Below are 19,764 nucleotides of genomic sequence, written 5' to 3'. Positions count from 1 at the left end.
TCCCCTCCACTGACTATATAACTGTGGCAGTATAGTATAGTATAGTATAGTATAGTATAGTATAGTATAGTATAGTATAGTGGCTAGTGTACTGGACTAGGACTGGGGAGACCCAGGTTCAGATCCCCACTCAGCCATGAACTCACTAGGTTACCTTGGGCCAGTCATGCTCTGTTGGCTGAACTTCACATGGTTGTTGTGAGGATAAAAATGGGGAAGGCGAGAACTGTGTGTACCAGCCTTGAGCTGCTTGGAGGAAAGGCAGCATAAAAATGTAAACAAACACATAGTGCATCAGATGAAGTGGACTGCAGACCTTGAAAACTCATGTTACAATAAATGTGTCTTTAAGATGACAGAATAACTGTTTTTGCTGCAACAAATTAAGACAGGTACCCTCTGCAAATGACTGTTTCCTGTTTTGTTTTGTTTTAAATATTTCAGAACCAAGGATGTATATTTTTAGTGCACTCGGGACATAGAAGCCAATGATGTCCCACCACAGAAAGCTTTTAACCTGCACAGTAGAAATGAATGCAGAGTCCACCTGTGAGTTGGACATGTGTGTTACAACCCACATACGGTATGTAAAGGTGCAATACAGGCCAGCAGATAACCTGACACATGGACAAGCTTATGTGGGGCAATGTGGTCCTTTTGTTACCCAGCTCCCAATCTCTATAGGGCTTTCATCATCAAGCCCATTGCTTTGAGTTCAGAAATGAAATGGCAGCCAGTGCAGCTGTTTTAAAACCAGGGAGATAGTTTCCATTGCCTGGTCCCAATTTGTAGCCCAGCAGTTACACAATTTTGGAGTAACAACAGCTTCCAAGCACTCTTCAAAGGTAGTCCCGCCTATAGCAGAGTTGCAGCAATCTGATCTGAAGGTTACCAGATACTTATGACCAGGCTGCTTCTGTCCAGGAGGGGTCGCATTTGGCACACCAGCACCATCTGGTGGAATCTGCTGTATGCTGCAGGTGCCACTTGGGCCTCTAGTATCGTAAGTGAAATATGTTTAACTGTTGTTTGCCCCATAAAACACAGCTGCTGTGCTTCCTGTTACTTGCTGGGGACAGTGGTTATGCAAATGTTGCAGGACCCTATTGGACAGTGCCTATGACATCACTGGCAGGCATGTCATTAATCCCTCCTTTGTCCTATTCACACAATCTTGAACTGCTTGTTTATTTTAACTTCTCCACTTCCTCAAACACTATGCAGCTGCATATGGTACTAAAAACAGAGCTTCCCTCTTGAGTTAGGCTACCCTGTGTGGTGCAGTTAATTCCACTTTATGAGGGTAGAGGTATTGGGTCACATGGCAAGCAGGTGCTACGAGGAGGACATAGAAGGCTGTGTCTGGCTGGAAGTTGGCAACCCTACAGTGTAAGGATTTTTGTTTTTAGAAAACAGGAGCTGAGTCAGTCTTGAGAGTGTTGCTTTTCAATTTCTTGCACTTAAGCAAGAAATGATGGAGATCATGCCACACAGCAGGTTGTCAAATCTTTTATCACACCACCTGAGGCCTCAGAAGACAAGTCTTCAATACATCCTTGCTGCCAGAACTATAGCTGATCTTTAGAAATCCAGCAACCATCTACCACATTTATCACTTTTTATTCTCTTTCCTATATAGATGAGATAAAATTTGTAAGAAATGTTCAAGCAGTTGGTAGAGATAAGCAACAGGAAAATTTATTGAGCTAAGTGATGGCCTAAGCATCTTTTCAGTGCTGGAACACACATTTCTCTTGAGAGGGAGTGTGTGAGTGTGTGTGTGTGTGTGTGTGTGTGTGTGTGTGTGTGTGTATTTAAAGAAAGCCACATCTGTACAGATATTCCCCTGGCAATAGCCTATGCCCTGTTTACCTTCCCCATGTTACCTGTGCTCTGGATATTGTATTGCTATCTTTGAAATAGTGTTTGGCTGTCAATGACTATGATAAAAGACATTGGGTGATAATCAATGTAAGTTTTACTCAGAGCAGACCCATTGAAATTCATGAGCATGACTAAATTTCAATGGGTCTACTCTGATTAAAATTTAATTGAATACCATCCTCAACAAATGCATTTGGAACAAAAAAAAATTCCTTCCAGTAGCACCTTAGAGAGCAACTAAGTTTGTTTACTGGTACAGTGGTGCCTCGCAAGACGAAATTAATTCGTTCCGCAAGTTTTTTCTTCTTGCGAGTTTTTCGTCTTGCGATGCACGGTTTCCCATAGGAATGCATTGAAAATCAATTAATGCGTTCCTAGGGAAACCGCCTTCAGACCAGGTCCGGGGACAGTCTGTCCTCCGCCGACCTCTTCTGAAGGCTGGGGGGGGGGACAAGGGCTTTTCTTCCCACCGCCAGCCTTCAGAAGGCTGTTCTGAAGGCTGGGGGTGGGAAGAAAAGCCCTTCTCCCCACCTCCCGCCCCGCAAGCTCCGGGGACAGGAGGGCTTTGCTGCCGCCCGCCAGCATTTTAAAAGCCCCCGCTGTCCCGGGGCGATTTTAAAATGCTGGTGGGTGGCAGCGAAAGCTTCGCTGCCGCCCGCCAGCATTTTAAGATCGCCCGGGACAGCAGAGAAGTCTCCGCTGCCCCAGGGGCTTTTAAAATGCTGGGGGTCGGCAGCGAAAGCTTCGCTGCCGCCCGCCAGCATTTTAAGATCGCCCGGGACAGCAGAGAAGTCTCCGCTGCCCCGGGAAGGCAGGCGGGGGGAGCAAAGACTTTTGCCCCCCGCCGGCCTTCAGGAGAGGTCCTGGACCTCTTCTGAAGGCGGGCGGGGGGGCGAAAGTCTTCCCCCCTCCGCCTGCCTTCAAAAGCCGTCGGGAACAGCGGAGAAAGGCGCTGCCTTTCTCCACTCTCCCGAGAAGGCAGGCAGGGGGGAGCAAAGACTTTCGCCCCCCGCCGGCCTTCAGAAGAGGTCCAGGACCTCTTCTGAAGGCGGGCGGGGGGCGAAAGTCTTTGCTCCCCCCCGCCTGCCTTCAAAAGCCGTCCGCGATAGCGGGAAGCGCTTCCCTGCTATGCCGGACTGCTTTTAAAATGCTGGCGGTGGGGAGCAAAGCCTTTCGGCCCCCGCCGGCCTTCCTGGACCTCTTCTGAAGGCCGGAGGGGGGGAAAGGCTTTGCTCCCCACCACCAGCATTTAAAAGATGTCCCCGGAGATTTCCCTATGGGCTTTCGTCTTGCGAAGCAAGCCCATAGGGAAATTCGTCTTGCGAAGCGCCTCCAAAACAGAAAACCCTTTCGTCTTGCGGGTTTTCCGTCTTGCGAGGCATTCGTCTTGCGGGGTACCACTGTATGAGCTTCCGTGTGAATGCACACTTTTTCAGATACACTGAAACAGAAGTTAGAGGGTGTTGTTGTTGTTGTTTAGTCGTTTAGTCGTGTCCGACTCTTCGTGACCCCATGGACCAGAGCACGCCAGGCACTCCTGTCTTCCACTGCCTCCCGCAGTTTGGTCAGACTCATGTTTGTGGCTTCGAGAACACTGTCCAACCATCTCGTCCTCTGTCATCCCCTTCTCCTTTTGCCCTCAATCTTTCCCAACATCAGGGTCTTTTCCAGGGAGTCTTCTCTTCTCATGAGGTGGCCAAAGTATTGGAGCCTCAGCTTCATGATCTGTCCTTCCAGTGAGCACTCAGGGCTGATTTCCTTAAGAATGGATAGGTTTGATCTTCTTGCAGTCCATGGGACTCTCAAGAGTCTCCTCCAGCACCATAATTCAAAAGCATCAATTCTTCGGCGATCAGCCTTCTTTATGGTCCAGCTCTCACTTCCATACATCACTACTGGGAAAACCATGACTTTAACTATACGGACCTTTGTTGGCAAGGTAAGTTAGAGGGTGGGGAGGGGGATTACTCAGAAGGGTGGTGGGAATGGGTGATTGGCTGATAGGTGTGGTAAACCTGTTGACGACTGTTAACGACTGCAATTGGTCTTACAGGAAAAAGCAAGGGGTGAGATGGCTAAAAATAGCTTTATCATGTATAATGAGATAAGAATCCAATGTCTCTATTCAGACCAGGTCTCTCCATGGTTTTAAGTCTGGTAATAAGTAGCAATTCAGCAACTTCTCTTTCCAGTCTATTTCTGAAATTCTTTTGTAAGAAGACAGCTACTTTGAGATCTTGTATAGAATGTCCTGGGAGATTGAAGTGCTCTCCTACTGGTTTCTCTGTCTTGTGATTCCCGGTATCAGATTTCTGTCCATTTATCCTTTGGCGTAGGGTTTGGCTTGTTTGTCCAATATAGAGGGCTGAAGGGCACTGTTGGCATCTGATGGCATACAGAATGTTAGAAGATGAGCAATTAAATAGTCCTGAGATGGTATGTTTGATATTGTTCGGGCCAGTAATGGTGTTGTTCAGGTGTATGTGGCAGCAAAGTTGGCATCTGGGTTTATTGCAGGGTCTGGTACCAGTGTCCATGTTAAGTCTGGTTGTTGCATTATTGTGGGTGAGGAGTTGTTTAAGATTGGGTGGCTGTCTGTAGGCAATGAAAGGTCTTCCTCCCAAAGCTTGAGAAAGAGAACTGTCATTGTCTAGGAGAGGTTGTAGATCTCTGATGATGCGTTGAACTGTTTTAACTTGGGAGCTGTATATGATTACTAGTGGTGTTCTGTTATTTTCTTTTTTGGGTCTGGCTTGAAGCAGTCTGGCTCTGTTGACTGGGTATTCGTCTGGCTCTGTTGATCTGTTGTTTAACTTCATCAGGTGGATATTTTAGTTCTTAAAAGGTTTGCTGTAGATCTCTTAGGTGAGAGTCTCTGTCTGTAGAGTTGGAACAGATGCGGCTGTAACGGAGGGCCTGGTTATATACAATGGATTGTTTGGTATGTTTGGGATGGTAGCTAGAAGTATGTAGAGGAAGGCATGCTTGGCAAATCCACACCATGATCAACTCCCGCCCAGGAACCAATGTCCCCCCTGTGGAAGGACATGCAGGTCCAGAATTGGCCTCCACAGTCACTTACGGACTCATGGTTAAAACCGTGTTTATGGAAGACAATCTTACTCGGCTACGAGTGATCGCCAAAGAAGAAGAAGAAAAACAAGATACAGACTCATGGCTTTGCCACCAGCTAACTCCCCCACCCCCTTCTCTCCCTATTTACTTGGTTTATCATCTAGCCTGATGAAGCATTCTGGAGAACTCAAAAGCTTGTTCCCTTTCCCTGTGAACTTGCTGTTTATAACTCCCTCCACCAACTACGGAACTGTAGCAGGGTAGTGTAGTGGCTATATGATCTGAATATACAGATATACATCTGTTTCATCTGAGCTATAACAGAAAAAGATAATTTGCCTAATTTAGCAGGTTTTGGTCGTTCCTATTGTTAAATAATTAGGGGTCAGAATCTCTTACTGCAAATCATCCAGCAACCTAGGAGATCAAGATCTGTCCTCTGCTGTCCTAGGCAAAGCACCAAGAACAGTGTAGTGAGTGCTGTAATTGAGAGACACATTCCTACAGGAAATGGAAGGGATAGGGATGGGGTTATAGAGATGATCCCTGGAAGAACAAAGGCTCTGAACATCAGGGAGGAAGGTGAATACTCCATAATGACTGCATGGCGAGGCCCAGGTCAAACCCCGCAGGAGAACCAGCCCAGATCCGATGAAGGGGACAAATGGAGGTCATTCTCCCAGCCACTCCTCGGTTTAAATGGCAAGTGGCCACGCCCCCCCAGCTAACCCGATGGTCAGCAGGGGGTGTGAGTGCGGCGGGTGTCCTATTGACATGGGCAGCATCCCTCTGCCCACCCCTGGTCACTGGGAGGTCCTGGAACTCCTCCCACAATGCAGCCCCCCCCCCGGAAAAGGGGAGCTGTCCTCCCAGAACCTTTCTGAAAAGACTGCCACAGGGAAAGGAACTGTGTGGTAAAGACTCACATTAGGGTGACATGCTGGGAACATCTAATCTTTGGAACATTTATCATAAATGGCAGTTGGGCTAATGTTTTTGAGTGTTTGTTGTTGCTTCTAGTTGGGAGGAAAAGGGAGATGCAGTGATTGCTGGCATTTAGAGACACTTCATTAATTTAGAGGTTATCTCTAGCGAAAGAGCCAGTCGCAAGAGGAGCTCCAATGTAAGTTGTTTGTATATCTATCGGGCAATGAAATATTATATTAACTTCTTCATGTGAGTAAACCCCAAAGCAGAACATTTCAGCACAGGCAGGAATTCTTGTTTTCTACATATGCAACCACATTTGCAGGTCCACCCGCCCATGAGGCAAGGTGAGGAGAGTAAAGTGCCAGCCTATAGCACAGCATCTTGGAGCCTTAAGTGTGTAAATACTTCCCCAGTTATTTTACTCATATTAGTCTAATTGAAATCAATTAGGTGAATCACTACAATAAAAACAGCTCCTACAGCTATCTATCTGCTGGATTAAGCTCTCAGGTACATTCTAATAAAAGCCACTGACTATATGAGTCACCAGTAGGAGCACTAAAAGGTTTGATATGGAAAATAGTAAGAAGGTGGGGTAGAGTGGTCTGCCTCTCTTGGGAATATCTGAATATATGGCAGGGTAGAAATTCATTCATAGAGCCAGTTAGAACCTGCCATAAGCAGAGAATTTTTCCAGCCTTTCTACTGCAATTGGGAAGTTTTCAGGAATGTCTTATTTGCTCTTTCACTATTACAGGTGGGGAACCTCTGGTCCGTTGGCCAGATTTGACATGTCAGGCTTCTTCATTTGACCCACAAGGCTGCTTTCCCCAAAGCATGCCTACCTGCTTAACACCCAATTTTCCAGAGTTCTAAAAAATCTACTACAGATGTAAAAGGCCCCTTGCTGGAGATGTTCATCTGAAGAAGCTAGCATTTCTGCACCATTCACATAGCAGATGAGAACTATGGGAAATCTAAATTTCCGAGCAAAAGGTGCCCATGGCTGAAGGCAGCTGAACCTTCTCCTACCTTACCTTGCCACTCTGTCCTTTACTTCCCAATCTGGCTCCCAATATTGCAGCTAGGCTAGGAGTTGATAGTTGCACAGAAGAGGGACTTTTAACCAGTGCAGACAGCACCATCTGTCTATTAGGGATACAGTGGTACCTCGGGTTACATACGCTTCAGGTTACATATGCTTCAGGTTACAGACTCTGCTAACCCAGAAATAGTACCTCGGGTTAAGAACTTTGTTTCAGGATGAGAACAGAAATCGTGCTCCGGCGGCACAGCAGCAACGGGAGGCCCCATTAGCTAAAGTGGTGTTTCAGGTTAAGAACAGTTTCAGGTTAAGAACGGACCTCCAGAACGAATTAAGTACTTAACCCAAGGTACCACTGTACTGAAATCTCATCCTTGTTTGCATCTGGTCCCCCTAGGGAACATCCTCAGAGCAGGAGCCCTGACTCTGCCCACCTATGAACTGGAGCTAGACAGGCAACAGTTTTCAGATGAGGGGAGGCTTTGTCAACTCTAGTTTCTTTTAATGGGGGAGCTGTGTGTGTGTGCAGTCTTCTGGAGACCATGGCAGTGCGGCCAACCTAATATCAGCCAACATCAAGCTGTATATAAAGCAACCCTTTACATCTTAAATGATGTTCTGGATAGAGAGGAGGATGCAGTGGCGTAGCGTGGGTTGTCAGCACCCGGGGCAAGGCAAGTAATTTGCGCCCCCTAACCCATGGATTTGCGCCCCCTAACCCTAACCCCCAGATGTTGCGCCCGGTGCGGCCGGGCCCCCCTGCACCCCCCACGCTACGCCACTGGGAGGATGTTACAGCACCACCAATGGAGGGGCAAGAAGCAGCTGTGTTGCCACCAATGGGGGGAAGAGCAGTGACAAGGACATAATGTTTTGCAATCAACAGCTGCCTATGCCCCATGGTGCCGCAGGGTCTTTAATCTTTATTTTATGATTTGTTTCTTCCATTCTATGCCCTTTGGACCCTGCAAACTCATTTATAGAAAATCAGTACAATCAAAATGAAAAAACAAACATTAGGAGCAAATAAAGCAAAGCACATGCAGGATTCTGGCCAAATCACACCCATTCCATTTGGCTGGGAAGCTTAGCTTACTGATGAATGCCACTTTACATTATTTCAGTGTAATAGCAGGGAAAGGGGAGAATGCAAGAATTAACTGGGAGTGAGAGAGCCCACGGGGAGTTAAATTCACCAAATGAAATGTGGTTTTTGTACCCACATTGGTCACTGTTGTGTACAGTGTTGAGAACAAGTGCCTTGCTTTTTCTTTTACCAAGGCTGTGTCAAGGCATTGCTTTGTCTCTTGACTGTGTTGGAAATGAAGCCACTGGACTGGAAGTCACTGAATATGGCTTTTCCTAATTTTTATTCTCACAGATTATCAAATCTTGATGTTTTGAGTCAGAAGTATGTCAGACTCTAGGAAAGGATAGAGGGGGTTGACTGGCCAAGAACTAAACTAACTTTTGAATGGAGGCCTAGGTACTTTGTTTCCAGCATCTGTGTGACCAACATTACAATAACCTCCATTATTTATTATTTAATCAACCAACCAACCAACCAACCAACCTGTATACTGTATACTGAACACACACTGTTCCCAGTGATGCATTTATAATCTGTGTTCACGTTATCCAAAATACATGCCACCTGTACTGTTTTATACTACTGTCTGGTGTATTGTTTCTCAACCCAGCCTCCCACTGATTAGAGTCCTTAAGCCTTTCCTAATTCATGTCTAGCCAAGGTGTGAACACCTTTGCATAGGGTAAATACATCCCCGTCTATGACCCCTGGTGTGTATACAACAGAAATGAACTGATGCCCTGCTGATGTGAACAGCTGTTGGGGGGGTCAGCTGTGAAAGGGGAGGGCAAATTCACTGCACTGGTAACATGAACATCCCTCTTTAGACAAAATACAGGTCACATAGAAACGATAATTCTAGGCTTGATCAGGACTGCGGGGTCATGACAAGGAACTTTTGGAAGATGGGGGGACATAGTAACAGCTATCCAGTAAATAACTTATGTTTCAGCATAATGGAAATGTTGATTACCATGCCAATGATAGACATCAGGTGCATTACTCACTGTTGCCGCCAATTGTGTTAACTTGATACATCCCACAGAAAGACAATTCCTAATTTCAGAGGGCAGTGTGCAATGTGAAGGGGGAGTCTATGTTTCTGCATTCTTTAAGATTAGATAAAAACAGCTTTCTTTCACTATTCTGCAGCACCCCTCTTAAATTATTATTTAAAGCAGAGAAGTGACATACACAAACCTAACATACCAAGTACCCACATTTTGAGATGTAAGATTAACTGGAATGCAGATTCCTATCTCAAGTTATGGTTTTGAAAAATAAGCCTCATCATGGGAATTTGCTTCTGCCTAGCTCTTTATTTTGCTTGCTTTCTGCCAAAATATGCAAACTGGGCATGGGAATTGTTCATGAAACTGATCTAGTGTTCCATGCGGGATCTTTTAACATTGGACAGTAGAACTACAATCTCTCAACCACCCCAAGTAAATCCTAAAGTGGTTAAAAGTGCAGAGGCTATTGGGGAAGAATCATAGCTCAGTGGTTGTGCATTGGCTTTGCATGAAGAAAATCTCAGCTCCAAACTTGGCATTCAGAAGATATCAGCTTCAATCCCTGGCATTCTAGGTGGGGCTTAAATCCTGAAGAGTGACTGCCAGTCAGTGTAGGCAATACTGTGCTAGATGGACCATTGGTCTGCTTAGGTATAAGGCAGCTTCCTGTGTGAATCAAATTGTTTAGTACAGTGGTGCCCCGCAAGATGAATGCCTCGCAAGACGAAAAACTTGCTAGACGAAAGGGTTTTGCATTTTTTGAGTCGCTTCGCAAGACGAATTTCCCTATGGGCTTGCTTCGCAAGACGAAACGTCTTGCGAGATCTTGCAAGTTTGTTTCCTTTTTCTTAAAGCCGCTAAGCCGTTAACAGCCGCTAAGCCGCTAATAGCCGTGCTTCGCAAGACGAAAAAAACGCAAGACGAAGAGACTCGCGGAACAGATTAATTTCGTCTTGCGAGGCACCACTGTACCTGTTAGAGTCTTGCCATGTTCATGCTTATACAGCCCTGTCTCTAGGGGGTGTAGGGCTGGGGCAAATAACACTATGTACCCTCTTCCATTGCTCCCACATCCTCCTATCTGCACTGTCCTTCCGATGGTAGTGGCAGTGGCAGTGGCAGTTCCTTCCCACCTACTATTCATTGCTTTAGCAGCAACCTTGCTGGTGAGGTCCTCTATTTCCACATCCTCCCTCCCAGGCTCCCTCTAGGAAGGGATGGTTTGAGAGAGCCTTGTCAAATGGGAGGGAGGCAACAGGGCTGCCAGCCATGGCCACCAGTACCAGCCACAGTGTGCCTTACAGAACAGGGTCCAAGGCTTATTCGCCTCCCTGAAGATAGCCCTAGGCCTCTGTATCCAAAATGACCCATTGAGAAGAGTGAGGAATCAGCAAACTGCCATTAACCCCCAAGAACACAAAAAATACATATACTGGGGGAAAATAACTACCCCCCAACTCCCATATCAACTTGTGCTGAGTCAAATGACTTCCCCCAAAGAATCCTTGGAACTGCAGTTTGTTAAGTGTACTGGAAATCGTACCTCTGTGAGGGGTAAGCTACACTTCCCAGGATTCTCTGGAGTAAGTAATGTGCTTTAAATATATGGTGTGTATGAAGCACTAAGAGAGAGAAAACTGACAACTGAATATGAGGGAAGGATAGAATTTAGAAGGTGGAACAAGAGGACACACACACATACACACTGTAGGGAGAACCATTGCCCGGATGTCACTACCTGGTTCATACTGAAAAACTATGTCCCAAGGGACAGAAATGAGAGCCACCCACACATATCAGTGGAGAAACCCAATATTTTAATGCAGCTGGAGGTGGACACACTTGTGCCCAACTCCCCCTCCCCCTGAGGCTTCCAACTTTTTTCTAACTCAGTTTTTATTTAGTATGATTTAAAACAAAAACAATCTTGCCAATCCAAATTCCAGACAACGCAGCTAAATGACCTCAAATAGCAGGTTGGAAGGGGCTGTTGCTTGGATAGACTTGGAAGCTGCTTAGAAGTAGTTTATGACAGTCCTGCAGTATAGTTCAGGCTTGCAAGAACCCTGCCATGTTGTCCAGAGGTATTGGACCCTATTTATTGCAGGTTGGGCTGAAGTTGAGAGAAGTTGGGTTTACAACAACCCTGCAGGGTTATCTACTGTGTTTATCCCCACCACTGTAGGCTGGGCTGAGAGAGTAGTATACAACAACCCTGCAATGTCTTCTTCTATACCTTTACCTCATGTAGGAGTGCTGTGTTGAGTGTAGCTTACAGATGCCCAGCAACATGGTCCACTTAAATTGCCATTTCAGACACACTTCCTGGCCAAATCAAGCACTTAATTGCATGGGATAGCCTCTTGAGCAGGGACTCCTTCCTCTGATGCTAATTTTTGTTTTCCCAACATCCTCATCCAAAGGCTGTGTTGTTAACTGATACAGATATGCTCTACTGCTCAGTTCTGCTCAGGTAATGGACACAGTCCTGCTCTACTCATATCTGCAATGGTGGTATCTAAAACTCTTTCTTATGTGACCTGGAGGCAACCTCAGCAGCCTCCTTTGGATTATGTCTATACCTTTTATGGCAAATAGAATTAGAATCACTGCACAAATAAAGGTCATAAAGATCAGTGGCAAACCTTCTAAATTAGCTGGAGATCAAAGTAATGAGCTCATAAATGATGTCATAAGTCATAAAAGATCACAAAACAACTCCAGAGCTACAAATATGCTATAAACATAATAACACGCTCACACTCACACTCGCAATGCACTCTATTCTGAGCACACTTCATGCCTATAAGGCACCGTACTGTAGTAAGAAAGCACATTCACACAGAGGTAATGGCAACCTGTTGCTCAAAGTGACATAAAATCTGTCCTAATCTGAATGTTTAAAGTATTAAAACTTTATACTTCTTACATGCATGTTATATAATGTCAACTACACAGGTCTATTACATTTTTCTTTTTCTCTTTTTGAATCAATAAAGGTAAAAGTAAAGATAAAAGGACCCCTGGACAGTTAAGTCCAGTCAAAGGCGACTATGGGGTGTGATGCTCATCTCGCTTTTAGGCCGGCGTTTGTCCACAGACAGTTTTCTGGGTCTTGTGGCCAGCATGACTAAACTACTTCTGGCGCAACGGAACACCGTGACGGAAACCAGAGCACACAGAAACGTCATTTACCTTTCCACCACAGCGGTACCTATTTATCTACTTGAACTGACATACTTTCAAACTGCTAGGCTGATAGAAACTGGGACAGAGCAACCGGAGCTCACCCCATCACACAGATTTGAACCACTGACCTTCCGACCGGCAACCCCAAAAGGCTCAGTGGTTTAGACCACAGCACCACCCGCATCACTTTTAGGAATCAAGAAAACACAGTTGTCAAATCTGGTGGATGACATCATTTGCGCATTACTTCAGGAGAGGGAAGACTTTAAGCTTTTCAGATCAAATTTGTGTTTTTTTCCTATAACGCCAAGATCTACTAGAGCCATGGACATGCAGTTAGAATTAAAGAATACAGTGTCTCTGAGCCTAGGAATTTGTTGTTGGTACCATAAATGAATTGAACACAGAGTATTTTCACATTAAAGTCCACTTCTCATGAATTTTCTCTATTTCAGCTGCCAAATTTGGATAGGAAAATTTTGTTGTCACTACCATCAAGTAAGGAGGAGCCAGAAACACTTGCTGTCTACTGCACATCACTCATGGCTACACCAGTAGATATTGATCTATTTTCTCCCACACATCCCTGCTCTACACAACAGGCGAACTTGTAAACACGGATGGTATGAAAGCAGATTAAAACAACAACCTTGAACTTACTGCAGAAACAGCCTGGCAATTACTCATTTTCCCCATCCCATGACCTTTTTCCTTCATGCATCCAGCTGCAGAAAGGATAAAATGTTAAGAGCCCTGAAAGATACCCAACACCATCCACTGTATCATTCTGACACTGAAGTGATCCTCTTGAGACCAATTATTCTGTCATCAGAGCCAGTTGCATAGGACAGAACAGCAAGCTGAGTTGGTCCAATGAGTTCAGCCCCTTATCTTGCAGCCCTCAGTGTGCTATTGGCAATGGATCAGTAATACATGTTAAATACCAGTAACAGTTGTGGGGGAGCTGAAGAGTTAAATTCCAGGAAATTGTTTTTTGTTTTCATCACAGTAGCTGAAGACTGGCATGTTTTATGGGGAAGGAGTCTCTTAACATTCTGCTTAAAATAGAAACCATTTCAACGAGGGGGTTTAGCTCTTTAGTTACTATTTCCGCTTATGAATCTATTTTGAGGAACCCAGTAATCTGAAACTCCATGTGGGGGAATGCACTGATATAAGAGAAGGCAGCAAGACTGGGGGTTAAATGAGTTTTAGATCATGCTAGTAGCAGCAGCAACTGCTTCATTTCTTCCCTTGCTAGCCCCTGAGAGGGGCACCTGCTCAAAAAAGGGGGCGACTCCTTGTGCAGTTTTTCAAGGAGAATTTCTTTTGATGGAGTAAAAAAGCCTGTCTGCTGCTTGCTGGCTCTGGCTGTGTTACAGGGCCCAATATCAGGGCAGCTAGTAAGGAACTGAAAGAGGCCTCTGGTTGATTTGAACAGTCCAAAACAGGAATTGGAAAGAAAACTGTGCTGAGCTGGAGCCCAGCATTAGAAAACAGATCTCGCAGAGCTTTCAGCTAGAAAAATGGATGCACCTGGGGTTAGTTAACCAGGTAGAAAGAGTGCCTCTCAGCAAGGTGAATTCCATATGGTAGCTTGAATTATGTAGGACAGATGTTGGATTAGTGAGATCACCTTTATAAAGAAAACACCACCCTAAAACTCTATAAACTCCATGAGCTGAGGGGGAAGGAAATGACTGCCCATGGGGAGGGAGGACACATGATTAAAATCTTGAGCAAGAGCAGAGCTGAAGAATTTGTTTTCAATATCAGTACAGGTTTCTTGCTACACTGAAATCCATGCCTGGGAAAGTGCATCCCTGCAAGGGAAAGTGTGGTGTAGTGGTTAAGAGCAGTAGACTCATAATCTGGTGAACTGGGTTCGCGTCTCTGCTCCTCCATATGCAGCTGCTGGGTGACCTTGGGCTAGTCACACTTCTTTGAAGTCTCTCAGCCCCACTCACCTCACAGAGTGTTTGTCGTGGGGGAGGAAGGGAAAGGAGACTGTTAGCCGCTTTGAGACTCCTTAGGGTAGTGATAAAGCTGGATATCAAATCCAAACTCCTCTTCTTCTTCATTTTAGCAGCCTACTATAAAGTACGAGTAGAAAAAAGCCTTGGTGGCAATACTGTTAAAGACCTGGGAGTTAAAACTCATGCTTATAACCAGTGCTTTTTTCGGGGGGGGGGCACAGGGGTACACATACCCCTAAACATTTTGTGAATCTAAGTTTGGCCTCATTGAGGGGCAGTATTTCAATATGAGTAGGAAAATGAGAGTACTCCTAAACATTTTTAAAGAAAAAAAGCACTGTTCCTAGCTAAGGGAGAAAGATAGCCTCAAGACATATCACCTCTTGTAGATCTGTAACTGGTTAAGAAACAGGGAGAACACAGAAGTAATAATAGACAGTACTCCCAATGGAGGGATATAGAAAATGGAGACAGTCCCCAAAGATTGATATCGGGACCTGTGCTTTTTAACTTGTTCATAAATTAACTAGAGTTAGGAGTAAGCAGTAAGGTAACTGAGTTTGCTGATGATACCAAATTGTTCATGATGGTTAAAATCAAAATGGATTGTGAAGAGTTCCCAAAGGATCTTTGAAGAACTGAGCAGTAAAATGGCAAATGCAATTCAATGTAAGCAAGTGCAAAGTGATGCAAATTAGAGCAAAAACCCTGTTTAATTACACATATACACTAATGAGGTCTGAACTGGTGGGGACTGATCAGAAATGAGATCTTGAGGTTGTAGTGGATAGCTTGATGAAGATGTTGACCTAGCACTCAGCAGTTGCGAAAAAGGCAAATGCCATACCACAGATCAATAGGAAAGAGGTTGAAAATAAAATTGCCAACATCACAGTGGTGGTGCAACTGTTTTTGAAATCATGTATACAGTTCTGGTCACTTCATTTCAAAAACTATATTGCAAAGGTTCAGGAAAGGGCCACCAAAATGATTAAGTGGATGGAGCAACTCCTGCATGAGGAAAGGTTACAACATTTCGGCCTTTTTAATTTAGATAAATGGCACGTAAGAGGAGACATTATAGAGGTGTGTGAAATTATGCATGCTGTGGAGAATGTGGCTAGAGAAATATTATTATCCCTCTTACATAAGATTAGAACTTGGGGACATTCAATGAAGCTGAATGTTGTGAAATCTGGGACAGATAAAAGAAAGTACTTCTTCACACAGTGCAGAGATAAAATATAGAATTCATTCCTACAAGCCTTACTTTACCTGGTACCTGTTTATACTATGCATCAGAACTAGACTGCCACAGATTTATAGACAATTTTTGAAAAATTAGAAATTGTTGTGCAGAAGGATTAATTACAAGTAGGTCAGGTGTATTGTCTGGCAGTGATTATAATGATGAAACTGCAGGATGTTTTTGTAAGAGTCCACATAATATTTTTTTCATATGCTTCCAATGATGTCCAGTTTAATGTCTGCTTTGGGGATGAACTCCAACCCTAATGACATTTGTCTCATTCAATTGCTTTTCAAAACTAAAGTTCAAATGCAACGGGAAATTCACCTCATCAATGGGAAACTGGTTGAACTGTCTTTTTCATAAAACAAAAAACTTAACTTACAGTCATACAAAAGGAATATATGGCCCCAGGGAAAAGTATTAAGAGTACATGCCCTTTATAAAGCAAACAATAAGTCACCAGCTGTGGAAAATTCAAATTTGCTTCTAAAATAAACCTTTTGATACTGACTGGTATGGTGGAAACAAAAGTTAATCATCAAAAAGGAAAAAAGAGCCAGCGTAAGATGCAATGGGAATTTGATGGCAAGAAAACATTTATTTACCGAGCATTGATGATGAATGAGGGCTACTAAATCAGTAAGACTCATGTCATACAATGGGGCGAGAAGTAGAGATGCAGCCAATGAGAGAAATCTGAGTTTTACAGCTATCTGAATGAATGAGTCAGAGATTGGGGAAGAAGAGCACAAAGGTGGGGGGTGTTTGTTTTTTGAGGGAACCGATACTGCTTTACAGACCACTGCAAGCTGTCTGGGTGCTTGCCTGCTCCCCTATGCTCAATGTCTGTTTGTAAATAAAAAGAAATCCACTGTAGTAAAATAAAAATGTCATGAGTCTCCAGTGCTCTGTCCTTGCAAATAAATAGATTCATATCCTGGCAGCCCCTAGCATTTTTAAAAATGTATTGTTGTATAAAAACAATACAAAGTTAAATACAGTTATACATATGGATAACTTGCAATCCTGTATGTTTATTATAGATATAGTTGTGTAATATTAATATATATTCATATCAATTAAACACATATTTTCCTATTTCTGTTCAATCATCATATTTGTAATCACTCAGCAAAGTGTGGTGCTGTGTGTAGCAAAACAATACAAAGAGAAATACTAAGAGAACTAGTTTGCAAGCAAACAGATGGTGGGGCTATTATGAGAAAAAATGATAGATTCAGTTTTAACCTGGTATTAGTGTTTGGTAGATGCAATGGAGAATATGTTCTGTGGCTCACTATGACACAAGGCTCTTTCATACATACATACATACATACATACATACATACATACAGTATTTATCACTTGCTATCTTTCAGCCAATACGTGAACTATGAACTACAGAATAATATTATTTGACTTGACAATGGTGACTAATACATGGCAGACTTGCACATACAGTGGTACCATGGGTTACAGACACTTCAGGTTACAGACTCCGCTAACTCAGAAATAGTACCTTAGTTTAAGAACTTTACATCAGGATGAGAACAGAAACTGTGCGGTGGTGGCACAGCGGCAGTGGGAGGCCCTATTAGCTAAAGTGGTACCACAGGTTAAGAACAGTTTCAGGTTAAGAACAGACCTCCAGAATGAATTAAGTTTTAACCCGAGGTACCACTGTATAAGTTACTGCTTGACACTAGAGTCAGCAAATTTATAAACCTGCACGTGCAGAAACCTGCCTATTGCTCTGCTTGCATGCTCAGAGGATGCTTCAACAATCAGGGCTAAGGCTGTCGTCTTACTCCCACTTACCTGAGAGTAAGCGCTATTAAATTCAGTAAAACTTATGAGCAGACATGGTTAGGATTGATCTATAAGGTTGCCATCCTATGCACAACACCTTAGGCGTAGGTCCCATTGTATGTTGATGGATTAATTCAAAGTAAATCTCCATAATTCATTCTGAGTAAATTTTGGAATAACATTTTAAATAACAATTCTCACCAAATACATGTGTTCAGCCCAGAATAAATCTTATTTCAACCAGTAGGTAGGGTATAGCTGCCAGTGGTACTTTCTTAGATTTGTGTTAGGTTGTATGTTTTGAAAACCAGAAAGGCTTCCAATGCATTAATAGACTTGTGTGCGAATAGACCAGTGAGAATATTATGAACTGGGGCTATGCAGGGTTCTATCCTAAATCTGCTCTTCACCATTTAATATTTTTATATGCTACTGGGAGAAAATTACACTGAATATAAGAAGATAGCACAATGGTAGTGAAGAATTAGATAAATGTTTTGGCACTTTTTAATCTATATGTTGATTAGATGGCACAGCTGGATGGCACTGTGAGGATGCAACAGAGGAAGCAAAGTATTCCTTCTTTGCTGACTTCGCCGCCACTGAGTAGGCTTGATAATGAGCATTCAATAGTGTTCAACTGTATTCATCTGGAGTTTTCACTGTCCTAAGCTCTGATGTATATCAAGAAACCAAGCAAGCTCTACAAAACAGAGGAGGGCACTCACTGGCAATTGTCAACGACTTGGCCCATTTACATTTCCCACAAATCAGCCAGAACTTTAACAGAGTGACATCCATATCACCCAGAGCTGCCTTGAAGTAAACTGGATTCATCAGCCTTCAAGAGTGGGCCACCCTAGTAGGTTCCACACACTTGCAGACGGTAAAAATGATGAAAGCCTAAATTTCAGCCGAAACATGCATAGGATTTTAGGTTAATAGGACACTTGTAAAATCTGGATACTTGTGCACATACACACATACTGAATGAAGGTAACCTAAATTCTGCATCACAAAAAGCTGGATTCTGTAACCTGTGTAAATCAGGCAAATTAAGTGCATTAGCCTACTTCAGCTATTTCTGCTAGTCATGGGAAGATGCCTGCTACCTGGTTGCAAGTTCTCTGTCAAAACTGCATTTTAGGATGCCCAATGCGGTGTCATAAGCTGTGTTCATCCTAGCTAGTGGAATGATCCTGAGGACCTCCTGTATTTTAAGCAGTGGTCGTTGTTTATGCAAAGCTGTTCTTAAAAAGTAATGACAATAAATATTTCTACTCAGTTTTCAGTGACAGAGATAAAGGTCTTAATTACTGAGCACTTTACATACAGTTTGGTAATGGATATCAAACAATACATCTGTCAACCATGCCAAATTACATCTTTCCTGTGCACACCTTTCTCTGCTTCAGACAATAGTTGTCAAGGTTGTATACGTGCACTAGGAAACACAAATGCTCCCAACAATTCTAACAGTTTGGTTGCCTTCTGAACAAACCATCAGTTTAATGCTATAAGAAGACACAGAACAAGCAGCCCACATGGAAGGGACATATGTTTCATATAATAAGTTGGCATAGGGTTGCATCTTTTATATAAAAATGCCTTTTATATTTTAGCCCACACACGCTATTTTACAACCCTGTAAAATAATGTGTGTGGGTTAAAATATAAAAGGCATTTTTTCAAGCTGACAATGCAAGTATGAGCTCATAAATGCACTATGAAAAATTTAAGTTGTTTATTAGTGTATGTTTGAATTATTCAAAAAATAGTACTCAAAAACTGGGCATACTCCATTCCCAGAAATTTGAACATTATAGTATCAAAGTTACTCCTGTATCACACATTATATAATTAAGTGGTCTATAATCTAAGGCGGGCATAGGCAAACTCAGCCCTCCAGATGTTTTGGGGCTACAACTCCCGTCATCCCTAGCTAACAGGACCAGTGGTCAGGGATGATGGGAGTTGTGTCCCAAAACATCTGGAGGGCCAAGTTTGCCAATGCCTGATCTAAGGTGTATGGGTGTTGGGGAGAGGTAGTATCTCTGGTGGGTCACACATCTGGTGGGAGACACATCGTGCTTCTTCTGGGGTAGTTCGTACACCTTTGGTCCCTACTCTGCACTCAGCTATGACTGTGGTTCCTAGAAGCTGTCAGCACGTGACAGTGGCCACACTCCAGGAAATGGCTTTGACTGGCCAGTTAAACCAGGTGAGGGTAGCCAATGGATCTCAAGCCCTTGGTAAGCTATGGACTTCCTCTGCATGCTAACACAGGCTCCAGCAGATTGAGCAGACGAGACCAATAGGTTAGTCCAATAGTCAAGAAAGCAGTTAGCAGAAGCCAAAGTCCATCCCTGTGGTTACCGCATACGCTGCAGAGGGAAATGAGGGACAGGTGGGGCTCATCAAGGTAGCCTATTTAGAAGAAGGAAAACCCTGATCCTAAACTTCAGCTGCCTTACAGCTGTACTCATATGCAAGAAGTAAAC

General features: G+C 43.6%; 1 protein-coding gene across 5 annotated transcripts in view; it reads right to left on the bottom strand.

Moving 5' to 3' along the window:
- Positions 1-19,764, bottom strand: part of PLCL2 (phospholipase C like 2) — a 148,970-nt gene that overhangs the window by 104,580 nt on the left and 24,626 nt on the right. The window lies entirely within an intron of this gene.

Source organism: Podarcis liolepis, assembly GCF_965112155.1.
Source record: "Podarcis liolepis genome assembly, chromosome: 12".
In the NCBI taxonomy this organism is placed as follows: Eukaryota; Metazoa; Chordata; class Lepidosauria; order Squamata; family Lacertidae; genus Podarcis; species Podarcis liolepis.
Note: the sequence above shows the minus strand (reverse complement) of the source record. Positions and strands in the feature narration are given on the sequence as shown.